Source organism: Bos mutus, chromosome 5 (genome assembly GCF_027580195.1).
Source record: "Bos mutus isolate GX-2022 chromosome 5, NWIPB_WYAK_1.1, whole genome shotgun sequence".
Taxonomy (NCBI): Eukaryota; Metazoa; Chordata; class Mammalia; order Artiodactyla; family Bovidae; genus Bos; species Bos mutus.
In genome coordinates this window covers 88354821-88371798 of record NC_091621.1, presented here as the reverse complement: position 1 = coordinate 88371798, position 16978 = coordinate 88354821, and the positions used below count along the sequence as shown (strand labels likewise).

The window sequence follows — 16978 nt, the reverse complement described above, 5'->3', positions numbered from 1 at the left end:
TCAGCGTCTTTTCCAATGAGTCAGCTCTTCACATCAGGTGGCCAATATAGTAAGGTTTCAACTTCAACATGAGTCCTTCCAATGAATATTCAGGACGATTTCTTTTAGCATGGACTGGTTGGATCTCCTTGCAGTCCAAGGGACTCTCAAGAGTCTTCTCCAACACCACAGTTCAAAAGCATCAATGCTTCGGCACTCAGCTTTCTTCACAGTCCAACTCTTACATCCATAGATGACCACTGGAAAAACGATCACCTTGACTAGATGGACCTTTGTTGGCAAAGTAATATCTCTGCTCTTAAACATGCTGTCTAGGTTGGTCGTAACTTTTCTTCCAAGGAGTAAGTGTCTTTTTATTTCATGGCTGCAGGCACCATCTTCAGTGATTTTAGAGCCCAAGAAAATAACGTCTGCCACTGTTTCCACTGTTTCCTCATCTATTTGCCATGCAGTGATGGGACCGGATGACCTGATCTTTGTTTTTTGAATGTTGAGCTTTAAGCCAGCTTTTTCACTCTCCTCTTTCACCTTCATCAAGAGGCCTTTTAGTTCCTCTTCACTTTCTGCCATAAGGGTAGTGTCATCTGCATATCTGAGGTTATTGATATTTTTCCTGGCAATCTTGATTCCAGCTTGTGCTTCTTCCAGCCCAGCATTTCTCATGATGTACTCTGCATATAAGTTAAATAAACATGGTGACAATATACAGCCTTGATGTACTCCTTTTCCTATTTGGAACCAGTCTGTTGTTCCATGTCCAGTTCTAACTGTTGTTTCCTGCCCTGCATATAGGTTTCTCAAGAGGCAGGTCAGGTGGTCTGGTATTCCCATCTCTTTCAGAATTTTCCACAGTTTATTGTGATCCACACAGTCAAAAGCTTTGGCATAATCAATAAAGCAGAAATAGATGTTCTTCTGAAACTCTTGCTTTTTCAATGATCCAGCACATGTTGGCAATTTGATCTCTGATTCCTCTGCCTTTTCTAAAAAGCAGTCTATAGATTTAGCAAAATACCTATGGTATTGCACCACTCATCTCTATTTAAATGATGTCGGTATGTGTAGGCAAGTTACAGAGCTTTTTTTTCCAGAAAATTGTCTATTAAATTTGCCAAGTATTAAAATTAGCCATGCTTACATATTTTGAATGTTTTTACAATGGTATATGGGGCTTCCCCAGATGCTCAGTGCTAAAGAATCCTCCTGCCAATGCAGGAGACATAGGTTCAATCCCTAGTTCGGGAAGATCCCCCGGAGAAAGAAGTAGCAACCCGCTCTAGTATTTTTGCCTGGGAAATCCCATGTACAGAGGAGCCTGGTGGGTTACAGTCCATGGGGTCACAAACAGTCAGGCATGACTTAGCAATTAAACAACAAATTATTTAATACTCCTTCTTGACTAGATTTTAAAACTTTATAATCTCACTGTGTTCGGTAGATGGTCCATTTACAAAAGTATTCACATTTCAGCTCAAGAAATATCTACCATGCCTTTCTGGTAATTTCTCACATGTTTTATTTTCAATGAGTAATGTTCTGGTGAATGGCTTTCTACTAGAGTGTCCTAGCTACAGTAGAGTTAGACAAGCATCTGAGTACTATGTTCTAAGAACAACTGTGAGGCAACATGCATAATCACTCTAAGAACATGTATTTTTCAGTCCTAAGGAAAGGAACTATACATTAACTTGCCTATACTATGGTCACATGTGGGGAAGAGGTATGAAATGTTATTTTTGGTTTTATCTGCAGGAACATTGCCTTAATGGCCTTCCCCCAAATATATAACATTGTTCATTAGACAAACCCCCATATGCTAGCCATTCACACCAATCTAGCACCTGCTAGCTAAAAATTGAAATTACACACTAGAGAAAAAAGCAGTATAATCACATTTATTTTCTTGAACAAAATAAGAATAATGTATGGATTTTAAGAATCCAGCTATTTACCATTTACTTGAATTTTTATTCAAGAGGTTTGGGTTTAGAGGTTTTCTTTTCGTATTTTTTTTTAAGCATATGCAAGATTATATCTATAAATTTAGTTCACTATACTTTTTGTGTTTCCATGCCTTTAAGTTGCATTGCTTTAAATAGTATTGATAACTGACGTAGCAAAGAGCTCAAGTGTATTTAATGGCACACAATGTCTCACATTAGAAATTATTTTCTAATTTTTTATGTATGCATTTGTAATTTTAACATAAACAACACCTAACTGATGTTCTTGGATTACTTCAATAACATCAGAGTTCATCATTTCTCTCATTTCTTAAGGGTTAATGATGGACTCAAAATGTAATGGTTGACATTATTGACACTAAAACCAGGATCTGAGAAAGGTGACGGATTGGGTAGTAAACAGTGGCATCAATGATTTGCCACGTTTGGGGATACTACTTTGAAGAAAAATCTTGAATAGCAAATGAAAGTGAAATAGAGCCTAGGCTTCACTGTATAAAAGGAATGCTTTAATAAACTAGTTACTATTGTAAGAAGAAACTAAACTAAAACACAAGTAGACTTTTCTAATAGTTTCTTATATACTCACTTACATTGACTTATATTGAGCATCTGCGATGTGCTAGGCATTAACCTTGGTATTGTAGATATTGATACAAGTGAGCTATACCTTTCCCTTAATGCAACTTAGCCATGGAGCCAGATATGAATAATTTCAACCTAATGGGATGGTCTCACAGAGTACAGACAGCAGAAGGAAGCATTGGTGAAAACATCGCTCTTACCTTAGGTTTTTAGCATCTTCTCTTCCGTTTGCCTGGAACACATTTCTCCCCAGATAACTGAGACATTTATTGTCTCACTTCTTCCAGGTCTCTGTTTATGTCACTGTATCATTGATTCCACATTTAAACTTGTAGCCTCCTCCCCAGAATTCCTTTTCTTCTGCCTTTGCTCTAATTTTTTCATAGTATATACTTGTCTGTCTTATTTATTACAGTAATCCTAGAGCCTCTAACTGTGTAGCACAAGTGGCCACTCAATAAATGAATGAATGTATTTTGCTTGGCGAGTTTGGTTAGTCTTCATAGAGGCAGTGACACTTAAGCTGGGTTTTGAGGAAAAGTAGTTCTTAAGTCTAAGTCAGGTGGAGTTTTCAGCTGTGTGTCATGGTCTCCAGTTTGAGAACAGGTCAAGAATAAAAGGATTTTGTCTGGAAAGAAGCATAAATTCAGTGAGGAAGTATAAACTAACTTAGGCAAGACATAGAAAATATTAAAAGACTTCACAATCCAGTGTTCATTGCATAGAATAAATCCTAATGGTGTAGGACATTTAAGTAAGAAATAAACTAATACATTTCAAAGCAATTGGTAATGATTTCAGGAATCTCTGAAATAAATGTCGATATTATATACTTTTTATGAAAATCAGACTTTACAATTTATTTTTAATCCTCTGTTAGTCAAACTTCAAAGAATTTTTCTGTCAAAATAGGCAACAAAGACTCACAGTTTAAGATAGGGTCTATCAAACAGTGAATACAGGATATGAATTTCTGTGTTAATTACCTTCTGTTGTATGCCAGTCATTATGATGTCCTGTTGCATCTCTGTTTTACTGAACAATTTTCAGAGAATTAAAGTAATGCATATACACATTGAAAATTTGAAAAGCTTTTGTACAGAAAACATAAAATAAAATGTAACATAAAGGTGTAAATCAAGGTCAAATGCCACCCTTGCTATAAAAATGTTTTAAATTATAATAGAACTTTATTTTTTAGAAATAATTTAAATGTGACTCATTTTTATGCTGATAAAATATATGTGGATTTTGTCACAATGTTTCTGTAGTCATTATATAAATCAGTATTTTTATTTTAGGAAGTTATATAATTTATTCAGAAGAATTGAAGAATTTATGTCCTAGGCTTATTGTTTTGGCTAGCTGTATGATCGTGTGTAAGTTTCCAAATTACTTGTTTTTTTGTCAGTTTTGCTCATTAATTAAAATTGGAAATGACAATATCTGACATGCTGATCTCCAAGAGACTGGATAAAGTAGAAATGAACTAACACATGTAGAAGTGCTTTATACAAATACAAACATCTTTCTAATATAAGACATGAGTGTTTCAAAGCAAATTCAGTTTTACTTCTGGCAGTAGTTAAGTGATATATTTTAAGATAATATTTATTTTTTACTTTGGTTAATTTTTAATTTGAGATATAGTTCACATGCCATACAATTTACCCTTTTTGCGTGTGTAAGATTCAGTGGGTTTTAGTATACTCACAATGTTTTGTAACCATCATTACTAATTCCAGAATGTTTTCTTCACTCTAAAAAGAAACCATGTACCCATTAGCAGTCACTCCTAATTCAAGCTTCTCTATAAAGTGGTGATTTTTGAGGCATAATATTTTAAAGAACTTCTATTGAGCTGAGATTTATATGGCATGAGAAAAAACCCCACTAATAATGTATTATAGGCCATTGAGCAAAATGTCATAAATTAGAAATCAATACCTAGTGAATTTTATTAAGTTTTCTAATCATGGACTCCTGAGAAATGTAATTGAAAAAATACTATATTTCATGTTGACCATTCTATTTTGTGTTGCCTTTCATTTGTGTGTAAATGACAATTGGCATAGCAATGCGTGATGTAAAATAAGATTGTATTGGTACTGCAAAGCCTAATTCTGTCCATGTGAACAGAGAACCATGCATACTGATAGGAACCAGCCTGTTTTATTATCAAAAACCATATTAAATAATAAAACAGTTACACACATTTGAAGAAACAGAATTGCAGTATAAAGACTTCCATTTTTATCATGTAACTACTGTCAAGCTATGTAAAATATGTTGTTGTTGTTTAGTCACTAAATTGTGTGCAACTCTTATGAACCCATGGACTGTAGCCCCTAGCCTTCTCTGTCTATGAAATTTTCCAGGCAAGAATAATGGAGTGGGTTGCCACTCTCTTCTCCAGGGGATCTTCCCAACCAAAGAATCAAACCCACATCTCCTGCATTTGCAGCTGGATTCCTTATCACTGAGCCACCAAGGAAGCCCTGTAAAATATGACCTTTAAGAAACAAATGATAACCTAATCCTAAATAATACATCCTTTAAGATATTTTAATCATTGCCTTTTAAAATACTTTTATTCAGCTTAAAATTTCCCTTGGCAAATAAAATAGCCCTGTTTTTACCATACTCTCACAATTGCTTTCTTAATGAATGCTATATTTGCCACCCTTAAGTTTCTTTGATTCCCAACTTTGTGTGTGTGTGTGTGTTAATTTTATTTTATTTTTAAACTTTATAATATTGTATTGGTTTTGCCACTTTTAAAATAGATTTATTCTTTCCTGAAGTCAACAGACATACTTTGTTTAAGCATGTATTATTTGTACAGTAAGTATCATCATTTTGGTTGACATGAGTTTAATACATGAAAATGGCTCTTTATAAGAATGTAACATTTAAGTTTTGAAAATAAAGGCTTCTATTAGACAAGGAGAACATTTAAGTCAAACTTGCATAATATTAAGGGTGAAATTTCATCGCCTCTTAGTGACAGAGGTCTTAATTCTGCATCATTTGAAAGTGGTCGTATCCTAGTAACAATGCCAATAATAAACACATCATGCAAAAGTAAAAATGTAATAGTGAAATGAGCCATTGAAAGGAAGAGTCAGTGACCATATAATATTTTAGTTTCTATCATATCTAGTAGCAATCTGGTTAAAAAGAAATGACAGTTGCCCTGAAGGAAATAAAGTGGAGGTATTATTGTAGTAGTAGTTTGGAAAGAAAATTGCACTGTGTCTTGACTGGATTATTTCTCTATCCTCCCAAACTATCCCCACCTCTCAGTGGTGCTGCTTCTTGCCTTCTTTATACAAATTGAGTTTGTATCATCTAAACTCATAGGGCCCAGGGGCCCTTTCGTGACAGGGAGGAGGAGGAAAAGGGGAATTAGAAAAAGAAAATGTGACAGGCAGTTTTGAAAAGAGAAGCAATTTTCCTTGTGGGTCTGTTTCTAAATAGGAGTTCTTTAATGCACTATTTTGCTTCTGCAGAGCAGTCAGTCAGAATCAAGTGCACGCTTGTGCTGTTTTGCGGGGCTTGGCACTGACAGGTTTTACTTAGGAGGGGTAGGGATACAGGGGGATCGGATGTGGGGAAGTTAGTATTTTGGTTGTATCAGCCCTGAAGGCAGAGTTAGCACTTGCATTGGGACAAAAGTATTTGTAGTCATCAGATAACTTTGCAGTCAGCTTCAATAGCATCACTCTTTTCTTTTTTTTTTTTTTTTTTTTGGCAGCCAAGCTCTTAGTAGAACCATCTGTCTTTCTATTAGTATTTTTGAGGCCTGTTTTGAAGCCACTTTGCTTGGCAAAGTCATTTTCATCCTTGGAAACGATTTTTAAAAAAAGTTATGTGGCTTTTTGCCGAAGAAGACTACTATGTAAAAAATCCACATGGCTGTTCATTTTTGTTCTAAAGGAATATGGCTACTCGTCTTTGTCTTGAATCAAATGAAATTAGAGGTGATACAGCTCCAGTGTGACTGTTGAGAAGTGAGAGGAAGAGATTGCAATTTGAGCAGTGTTTTTATGTTCCTGTTTCACTCAATGAGATGGTCTTTAGTCTTCCTAGTAGATTAATTGGAAGATAAATTGACTCCTTTTTCTAAATTTTAGTGTAGGGTTTGTTTTTTGTTTTTTGTTTTCATTTTCTAAATACCACTTCATTGGGTAGGATAAACTTACAAATTGACTTTCTATTATATGAAGTGATAAAACACAGGCTATTAGTGGTCATTGAGGACCCTATGCCTCTTCTTGCTAATGGTGGAAAGTCAGCTTTGTCATCTTGGTTACTCCAGTTTGGGTAATTATATCCTGCCTACCTAAACCCCTCTTGTCATCTCATTTGGATATTATATTTTCCATTTTCTCAAAAACTGCTGTAGAGTATCGTTGTGTGCTTCTAAACAGCTGCTGTGCTCCCCACCAAAGGTGGCTGAATTTCAGCTGGAGGTGAGCTGATCCCTATAGACCACATGTGCTTGAATACTATAATACTCACCGGACTAAATTTTTGCAGAACATTTGAAAAGTTCCGATTTTACATTTTGTTTGTAATTGCGCTGACTTAAATCATAAAACTGCCTTTCATTTTAACATTTGTGTATGCCATTTAAACAAGTCTTCTATCACAACTTCTGTATTTTGAGCTCTCACACAAACTGCTCCTTAGTTTCATGGAATAGTCTTTATAGTTTTCTGATTCCTATAGTTTTCTCAACTTAGAAATGCCTTCCAGGCCTCTCTTCCTTTAGAAGAGAAATTTAGAAATTTAGGAATTTAGAAAATCTAAATTCCTTTAGATTTTCCTGGGTAAATCTAAAGCCCATTGCTGTTCAAAAGCAGCTTTGATTTCCTCATAACCTATCCTTGCTGAAGGCCCCCCTATCCCCCTGCCTTTCCCCCACCTGTATGCTGAAATTCATCTTCTCTGATTATCAAGCACAGTGACCAGAAACTCACAAAAGGGAAGACTGACAGCATCAAAATTCTCACTGTCTCTCCTCAGGTGCTAGCCTTTTCCTTTGCCCTTTTTAATCATCTGTGATGATCATCTTTCTTTTTCTTTTCTCACCATAATCATCCCAAACTTCCATACCTTCTCTGAACTCACTTCCTCATTCCCAGCGTCTCTCATTTTCAGGATATGATCTTTGCCTTCAACATTGAGAAAATTTCTTCCATCAGACCTGGTTTTCCTTAACTTCTCATATCCTTGCCTGTAGAACATTATCTGCTTATCCACTTGTGTGGCTCCAATCCTCAGGGCCTGGAGAAGGAGATGTTGTTCCCAGTTGAAATGAATCTCTACACCTCCACCTTGCCTTTCATCCTCCTCGGCAGCTGTGGCCCACCAAGTAACTTCTCTTTCCTACATTTCAAATTCTCAGTATCCACTTGCACCTTTCAGCTAATAAATGTGCTACTGCCTAAAACTCTGCTACTGAAGTAAAATAAAATCTCTGCATCCCTATGCAGCTGTCATCAAATGTCTCTCCTGACATCTCATCCAACCTTCTCTGAAGAATTATCTACATTTGCCATCTCCTTTTTCTTGCCTGTTGTTCAGTGTTTGGGCTTCTCTGGTGGCTCAGATGGTTAAGACTCTGCCTGCAATGTGGGAGACCCAGGTTTGATCCCTGGGTCAGGAGGATCCCCTAGAGAAGGAGCTGGAAACCCACTCCCAGTATTCTTGCCTGGAGAATCCCATGGACAGAGGAGTTTGGCAGGCTACAGTCCATGGGTCTCAAAGAGTCAGACACGACTGAAGACTAATACACACATTCAGCGCTCAACCTTTAGGAATATGCTATCTTCCATTCTAATAAATTTGATATTGTTAGATTTACCACTCTCTTCTAATTAACAATTTCAACAATATTTTGTCTCTAAAATACTCTTTCTACAGCACTTTTCACTGAGACAATCAATCTTAGTATTTTACCTCAGTCTTAGTATTTCATTGGTTTTTGTGGTACTGTACTTATGATTTTCATCATTCTTATCTTACCTCTTTGTTCTTAGACTCCTCTTCCTCAGCCCTTTGTTGAATTATTTTTGTGACCCAGATGATTTTAAGCTGTCTTCTCTTTATCCTTCAAACCCTCTTTATAGATTATTTAGTCAACTCTCATCAACAAGTGATTCCCCAAACCATAGGCTCTAAAAATGTCTTTCACTAGCTTCAGATGGGAGTATCAATCTGCTTATATCTGCTGGTATGATATCTCCAGTGGAACATTACTTTGACACCTCTAACACATATGTTCAGAACCATGTTCATATCTTTCTATGAAAGAAATCATTACCCCTAATGCTTTGTTTGTTTTTACCAGTATAAATAGTTACCTAGACTAGACACTGAGAATTATCTTTGACTCTGTCCTCTTCTCCTTTTCTTATATATATATATAGTTTCTTTTTTTCTTTTAGGTACAGAGATTTCTTACATACTCATACACGTGTAACCTCTGCATCATCAACACCTACCTAGTCTCCACTTTGCTTTGCCTTTCAAATCTCTCCTCCATATACCCACCAGGGTATCCCACCTAAACTACATCCAGCAGAGCTTACAGGGGAAACTCTGTATCTGGTTTCTTTTTCTGTTACACAGACTGATAGATGCCAACTTTCTAACACTGATTCTTCCTTATATCTTTTGCTCTTCTACACTGCTTGGTTTTTCCAAGCTATGGTTTTTCCAGTAGTCATGTATGGATGTGAGAGTTGGACTATAAAGAAACCTGAGCACCAAAGAATTGATACTTTTGAACTGTGGTGTTGGAGAAGAGTCTTAAGAGTCCCTTGGACTGCAAGGAGATCCAACCAGTCCATCTTAAAGGAAGTCAGTCCTGAATATTCATTGGAAGGACTGATGCTGAAGCTGAAACTCCAATACTTTGGCCACCTGATGGGAAGAACTGACTCATTTGAAAAGACTCTGATGCTGGGAAAGATTGAAGGCAAAAGGAGAAGGGAACAACAGAGGATAAGATGGCTGGATGGCATCACTGACTCAATAGACATGAGTTTGAGTAAACTCTGGGAGTTGGTGATGGACAGGGAGGCCTGGCATGCTACAGTCTATGGTGTCGCAAAGAGTTGGACACGACTGAGCAACTGACCTGAACTGAACTGAACTGAACACTGCTTGGTAGCTTCCCTCTCACATGATTTTTTTTTTTTAATCCCTGATAATTTGCTCATTTCTCATCTCCTCTGCTTAAAATTCATTCCTCATACTCCCACCTTTTTGCCTGGTGAACTCCTGCTTATTTGTTCAGAGTCTGTATCTCCTGGACCTATCTCCATGAAGCCTACCTTAAATTCTGGCTATGTTAGGAGTTTCTAGTTTGTACTTTCAGAGTATATCACATACAAGTCTCTGTTGTTGAACTAACACCAGTGTTTTCTAGTTAACTATCCCTTTGCCTCACCAGACTCAGGACTTCTATAGAGCAGATATTGTGTGTGAATTCATCTTTGTATTCCTAGTTACCAAAAAAGTGTGCATTCTATTACAGTTAGTAAAAATGTTGATTGAATGAATAATAAACAGACCTATGGGACTAGAAGCTAAATTAATAACCTTAAATATCTACCTGGTATATTAGTTTCATGGAACCCAATGTAAGATTTTGCAGTAGAATATTTACATAAAATCCTGGAGAAGGAAATGGCAACCCACTTCAGTATTCTTGCCTGGGAAATCCCATAGTCAGAGAAGCCTGGTTGGCTACAGTCCAAGGGGTGGCAGAGAGTCGGACCCAACTTAGTGACTGAGCATGATTTACCTAAAATATAAAATATTTCATTATTATTCATAATTGGTAAGTGTTTAGTCATTCATTTACAAGTGTGATAAAGTGATTATGGTGGATTCATTAGATTTTAGGGGTCAAGATTACATTCAGAATCTATGTGGTAGAATTATAGAAAGTGTTAAAACATAATATTCCATCTTAAAGTTTAACATATATAGGAAGTAGCCTCTAAAATTCATTATGTGTTATTCTAACGTGAATATCATGCCCCCGCTAAGAACACCAAAATTTTGTGACAAAAGTATTTTCCTAAAACTTAATTATACATGTCACATGTTTTGCAAACCTTAATTAGGAGCTTAAAGGGATTTCATCCATTAAGTAAAGGAAAATAAAGTTAACAGTGAATAGTACTTGGAAGTAGTCAAAATTGGCAAATATATAAGAATAAATTACTAAACTTATTGCATTGATTTTAGAATTTACCCAGGAAACATTGTACTGTTTTGATGTGATATGATGTGTCCTTTTCTTCCAAAGTTTGGCTAATTTTTAGCAACAGGGAGCTAAAAATTACATAAGATACAGCAATAATACAGTTGATGCTCATTATTTGCACTACTTATGTTCTATAAAGGTGACATGAACACTGAATTAGCAGATGCTGAGCAACTGCTTCTAAAGGAAACACAGACTTATGCTCTGAGGAGCCTTTGGTTGCACTATTTACATCAACTGATCAATACATGTACTTGTTTTATGTGTGTTTCTGTTTAAAGACAACTTATTAATATGTATTATTGATTCTGTGTGCATTTTAAACAGCAAAATCATCAAAATTTCTTGCTCCCTTGCACAGGTCTGTAAGTGATCACAAAAGCACTAGTACGAGTAAACTTGGGGAGGGTACAAGCAAATTTCAGTGAGTAGGCAAATTGGCAAATACAGAATCTGCCAATAAGGAGGATGAACTCTATTGAAATGTGGTTTTAGTTGCATAGATGAATTAACCACAGATCTTGGATTGTGTATGTTTTACCGTTTACTTTATTCTGAAAACAGTTTAGTACAGTGCTATGTAATCTGTCCTATAATATTCTAAAATAAACACATCATTGGGGCTATGAAATTAGGTTTATTTTTTATTTTAGTTTTTCCTTTCCCTTGTAGTTCCTTCTGTTCCCCACCCCCAGTTCTTCCCAAGTGTTGGAAAAGTGTACTAGATTATTAGGAGATGAGTTTCAATGTTAACTTTGGGATCTTGAACAATTTATTTGGCCAAACTAAGTCTCATTTATTTATCAGCACAATGACTGTATTATGCCAGATAATTTTGAAGATCTTTCTCAGTCTTGAAAGTATTATTTTACATATGTGGATCTTGGAAAATTATGGCACTAAAAAATTTTAATACTAAAGCAAAATATTTTTTTAAATTATAGTAAAATAACAGGTTTTAAAAGCCCCAAAATTTATTGTAATTTATTCTTTAAAATACTAAAATGTTTACCTGAAAGATTATTTTAAATTAAACTAGAACACTTTCTAACACCATACACAAAAATAAACTCAAAATGGATTAAAGATCTAAACATAAGACCAGAAACTATAAAACTCCTAGAGGAGAACATATGCAAAACACTCTCTGACATACATCACAGCAGGATCCTCTATGACCCACCTCCCAGAATATTGGAAATAAAAACAAAAATAAACAAATGAGATCTAATTAACCTTAAAAGCTTCTGTACATCAAAGGAAACTATTAGCAAGGTGAAAAGACAGCCTTCAGAATGGGAGAAAATAATAGCAAATGAAGCAACTGACAAACAACTAATCTCAAAAATATACAAGCAACTCCTACAGCTCAACTCCAGAAAAATAAACGACCCAATCAAAAAATGGGCCAAAGAACTAAATAGCATTTCTCCAAAGAAGACATACAGATGGCTAACAAACACATGAAAAGATGCTCAACATCACTCAGTATCAGAGAGAAATGCAAATCAAAACCACTATGAGGTACCATTTCACACCAGTCAGAATGGCTGTGATCCAAAAGTCTACAAGTAATAAATGCTGGAGAGGGTGTGGAGAAAAGGGAACCCTCTTACACTGTTGGTGGGAATGCAAACTAGTACAGCCACTATGGAGAACAGTGTGGAGATTCCTTAAAAGACTGGAAATAGAACTGCCTTATGATCCAGCAATCCCACTGCTGGGCATACACACTGAGGAAACCAGAAGGGAAAGAGACACGTGTACCCCAATGTTCATCGCAGCACTGTTTATAATAGCCAGGACATGGAAGCAACCTAGATGTCCATCAGCAGATGAATGGATAAGAAAGCAGTGGTACATATACACAATGGAGTATTACTCAGCCATTAAAAAGAATACATTTGAATCAGTTCTAATGAGGTGGATGAAACTGGAGCCTATTATGCAGAGTGAAGTAAGCCAGAAAGAAAAACACCAATACAGTATACTAACGCATATATATGGAATTTAGAAAGATGGTAACAATAACCCTGTGTACGAGACAGCAAAAGAGACAATGATGTATAGAACAGTCTTATGGACTCTGTGGGAGAGGGAGAGGGTGGCAAGATTTGGGAGAATGGCATTGAAACATGTAAAATATCATGTATGAAACGAGTTGCCAGTCCAGGTTCAATGCATGATACTGGATGCTTGGGGCTGGTGCACTGGGACGACCCAGAGGGATGGTATGGGGAGGGAGGAGGGAGGAGGGTTCAGGATGGGGAACACATGTATACCTGTGGCGGATTCATTTTGATATTTGGCAAAACTAATACAATTTTGTAAAGTTTAAAAATAAAAAAATAAAAAAAAAAAAGAAAAAACATGTAGGAGGTCACAGCATTTAAAAATAAATAAATTATTTGAGTATGAATGAATTACCTGGATAAAAACTGTCACACACACAAGTAGAGAGATTTATGTACATGCAGTAACCAATTAAACAGTATAACAAAAAAATTAACTTTTCAATAGCAATATAAATATTTTTAAAAACCTTAGAAATAAAATTACCAAGGAAAATACAATAAGTATTTGAAGAATCTAATAAATTGAAAGATATAACCTGCCATCAAGCAATTAGGTTAATGAATTCAATAAGGAATTCCATATCCTAAAATTAATATGGAAAAATAAATGTAAATAAAACCAGGAAATACTTGAGAAAGAAAATAATGATAGAATACTAATATCTGCAAAGCTGTAATAATTAAAACATTATTAGAACATGGATAGGCAAGTCTGTCTGTTCAGTACAGATGTAATATATTTCCAGTATTCCTGTATTACTTTGATATTTCTTCATGCATGCATATTCCCAAGAATCATGGATTTATCTTAATGTATGTGACCTTTTATCCATATCTTAAGAACAGGAACACAAAGCAGCTGGTTTTTCATGCTGCCATTTTTCTCCAGTGAAACTGAATTCCTTTCTGGTTGTTAAAGAACTTTGTTGTCCACAGGCCTTTTGTGGACATTTGGAGTTGGTGCGCACAGAAGAAATTACATAGATAGAATTATATAATACATTCTTCTTCTTTATTTATGAATTATTAATTCATATAATAATTAAGATGCTGCTCTAAGTTGCAATTATAAATAAGTTACAACCTCTTTCCTAAATGAGCTCGTAGGTCTTAAGGGAGACGCAAGTTATACAAGTAACTATTATTCAATACATTAAGTATTGTATTATTTATTGTAAGTATTGTAAGTATTTGTGAGATTTAAGAAGTAACAATTGTTTCTGCCTGAAAACTGGCATCATAAGAAAGAAATACTTCACAGGCAAAGGCATTATGTGGGTCTCAAAAGCCTTTGAAAAATAAGTAGAATTTTTTGCCAAGAAGAAAAGGAAAAGAGAAATTGCTAAAAACAGAGGAGAAAAATACTTTTGGGTCTCTTCAAGCGTGGAAAAGTACCATGTATGCAAGGAAGTCTTCATGATCCATTGAGACAAGAGTACAGGATATATGAAGGAGGGCAGAAAAATGGCTGAAAAGATGGAGTAGGAACACACTGTGAATAAACTTGAATAATATGTAGAAGGATTTGGTCATTATTCTCTTAGTGAAAGCAAACCATCCCAAAGCTTTTCATAAGAGGAGCATGTGAAATACAGATACAAGGCTCGTTTAGAAAGAACTCTATAAGGAATATAGTTTAATATCCTCTCAGCACCAGACCTGTAAGAGGCAGAGTCTCCCTTTCAAATACTTGTATACCTGAAGTTGACGTAGTTGCCTATAGAAGTGAAAGTTTAGTCACTCAGTCGTGTCCAACTCTTTGCGACCCCATGGACATGAAATTCTCCAGGCAAGAATGCTGGAGCGGGTAGCCATTCCCTTCTGCAGGGACTCAGGGATCGACTAAGGGATCGAACCTGGGTCTCCTGCAGAGCAGGCAGATTCTTTACCGTCAAGGCAAAACAAGAAGACCAAAAAAAAAAAAAAAAACCTGTTGACAATGACTTCAGCATTCTTTAAGACAGTACTTCTCAAACCTGGATGCACATTGGAATCATCAGGGGGACATTAAATAAGGCTGATGGCTGGGTCTCACTCCTGTTGGTTCAGTCTGGAAACAGTCTGGGCACTGAGTATTTTTCAGAGCTTGCCGGTGATTCTAAAATGCACATTCAAGTTTAAGAACTACTTCACTAAAACAAGAACCTATTGTTTCTGCAATTGTGCAAGTTATTTTCCCCAAATTTTAAGGTCTCTGAAGTTTGGATGCCTCTTCTAACCCTTGTATACATTCCATTTGAAGTTCCTTTCTTCTTATCTCTAAAGTGCTCATTAAATTTATAACCATCTTATAAATCATTTAACCAATGGTGTCTCAGAAAGACAATGTACTATATAAAATATAATGACTTATTTCCAATCAAGGAAATATGAAGGATACAGTGTAGCTGGTGATAACCCTTAACCAGTATGGCTGGTTTGTTGCTTGTTTCTTTGTTTGATTGTTATTCTGGTCTATGTCCTCTTCTTACACAGAACCAGCCCCCATGCTGTTTTTTCTTCAAATGTCTCCCATTATTCCAGGCCACTTTTTCCTGCTCAGCATGCAGTCTCTAATTTTAATTAATTGTTTTCCAGTGGTTTCTTAATAAGGTTTATCTTTTCCCCAGTATGTTCAAAAAATTTTGGCTGTAGTTGTTATAACATCTACAACCTTCAGCTCTAACCTTAAAACATTGTCTTTTTGTTTTCTGGTTGTGTTGTTCACCTTATTTCACTCTGGTGGCAGTGATAGATAGGTTTTAAAATACTTTTTGCTAAAAGAAATGCTTTCCAGTTTGGAGTCGTTTCTGAAAACTGATTTCTCATTCTTTAGTGCTCCTTTCTCTTTCTGCCTGGCTGGCTGGCTGGCTGGCTGGCTCTTTCTCTCTCTCTCCCCAGCCCCCATCCTCATCATGCCTTGTCTCTCTCTCTCTTTTTCCCTCTCTCTCTCAATGTTCCCCACTCCCCACCAACACCACCACTCACCAACCAAAATCTCAGAAATATCTCAGAGGTTTAGTATGAAAGATGAAATGAAGGAGAAACTGAGGGTAGACTTTTGAAATGAGAAATGAGAATAAGAATTGTGTGTCCTAAGAATATCAGTGTGAGAAAGGGAAATCAAGTCTGGGAGATATTTCAGAGTTGCTGTTAAGGTTAGCAACTGAATGAATTTGTTTTGCATTTTTGATTTGTGTATGTGCTTGTTTTACATTTAACTGTTATCTGCACTGTAATATAAGCTCCATGGGCATAGGATCTTGGTTGTCTTGTTCAGTACAGTGTCTGTACTACCTAGCTCATTTTCTTATACATAGTATGTGTTCATAAAATAGTTATTTTCCAAATAACTGCATTAATGTGAGGGAAAAATAGTAAAGGAGAGCAAAATGTCAGAGGTGTGATTTTTAGCATGATTATACATTCTCATTCATATGTTCATTGACAAACACTAACCAGTAACCATGTCCACCAGAGAAATCTGGTTGAAATATTTGGAAAACTATCTTAAATATTTCAGTAAATGACAACCTCTGCATTTAATAATATTGTGACATAGCTGCAGAAATTGCTGCATTAGTTTATATTTCTAGAAATTATTGTTCAATTCAAAGAAAATAGTGATTCCTTTGTATTAGATTATTGAATTATATGAATCCCACATTCTGAGAGTGACACATGAAAATTAAAGTGTGTTCAAAGATGGCAACCAAAACAGAGGTCATATGATTTGAAAGTGAAAGAGAAAGTCACTCAGTTGTGTCCGAATCTTTGCAACCCCATAGACTATACATACAGTTCAGTTCAGTCACTCAGTCGTGTCCAACTCTTTGCGACCCTATAGACTGCAGCACGCCAGGCCTCCCTGTCCATCACCAACTCCGAGAGTTTACTCAAACTCATGTTCATTGAGTCGGTGATGCCATCCAATCATCTCATCCTCTCTCGTCCCCTTCTCCTCCTGCCCTCAATCTTTCCCAGCATCACGGTCTTTTCCAGTAAGTCATTTCTTCGCATCAGGTGGCCAAAAGATTGGAGTTTCAGCTTCAACATCAGTCCTTCCAATGAACATTCAGGGCTGTTTT

General features: G+C 36.1%; 1 protein-coding gene across 12 annotated transcripts in view; it reads left to right on the top strand.

Moving 5' to 3' along the window:
* The window catches only part of SOX5 (SRY-box transcription factor 5), a 1177820-nt gene that overhangs the window by 998102 nt on the left and 162740 nt on the right, over positions 1–16978 (top strand). The gene's annotated exons all lie outside the window — the stretch shown is intronic.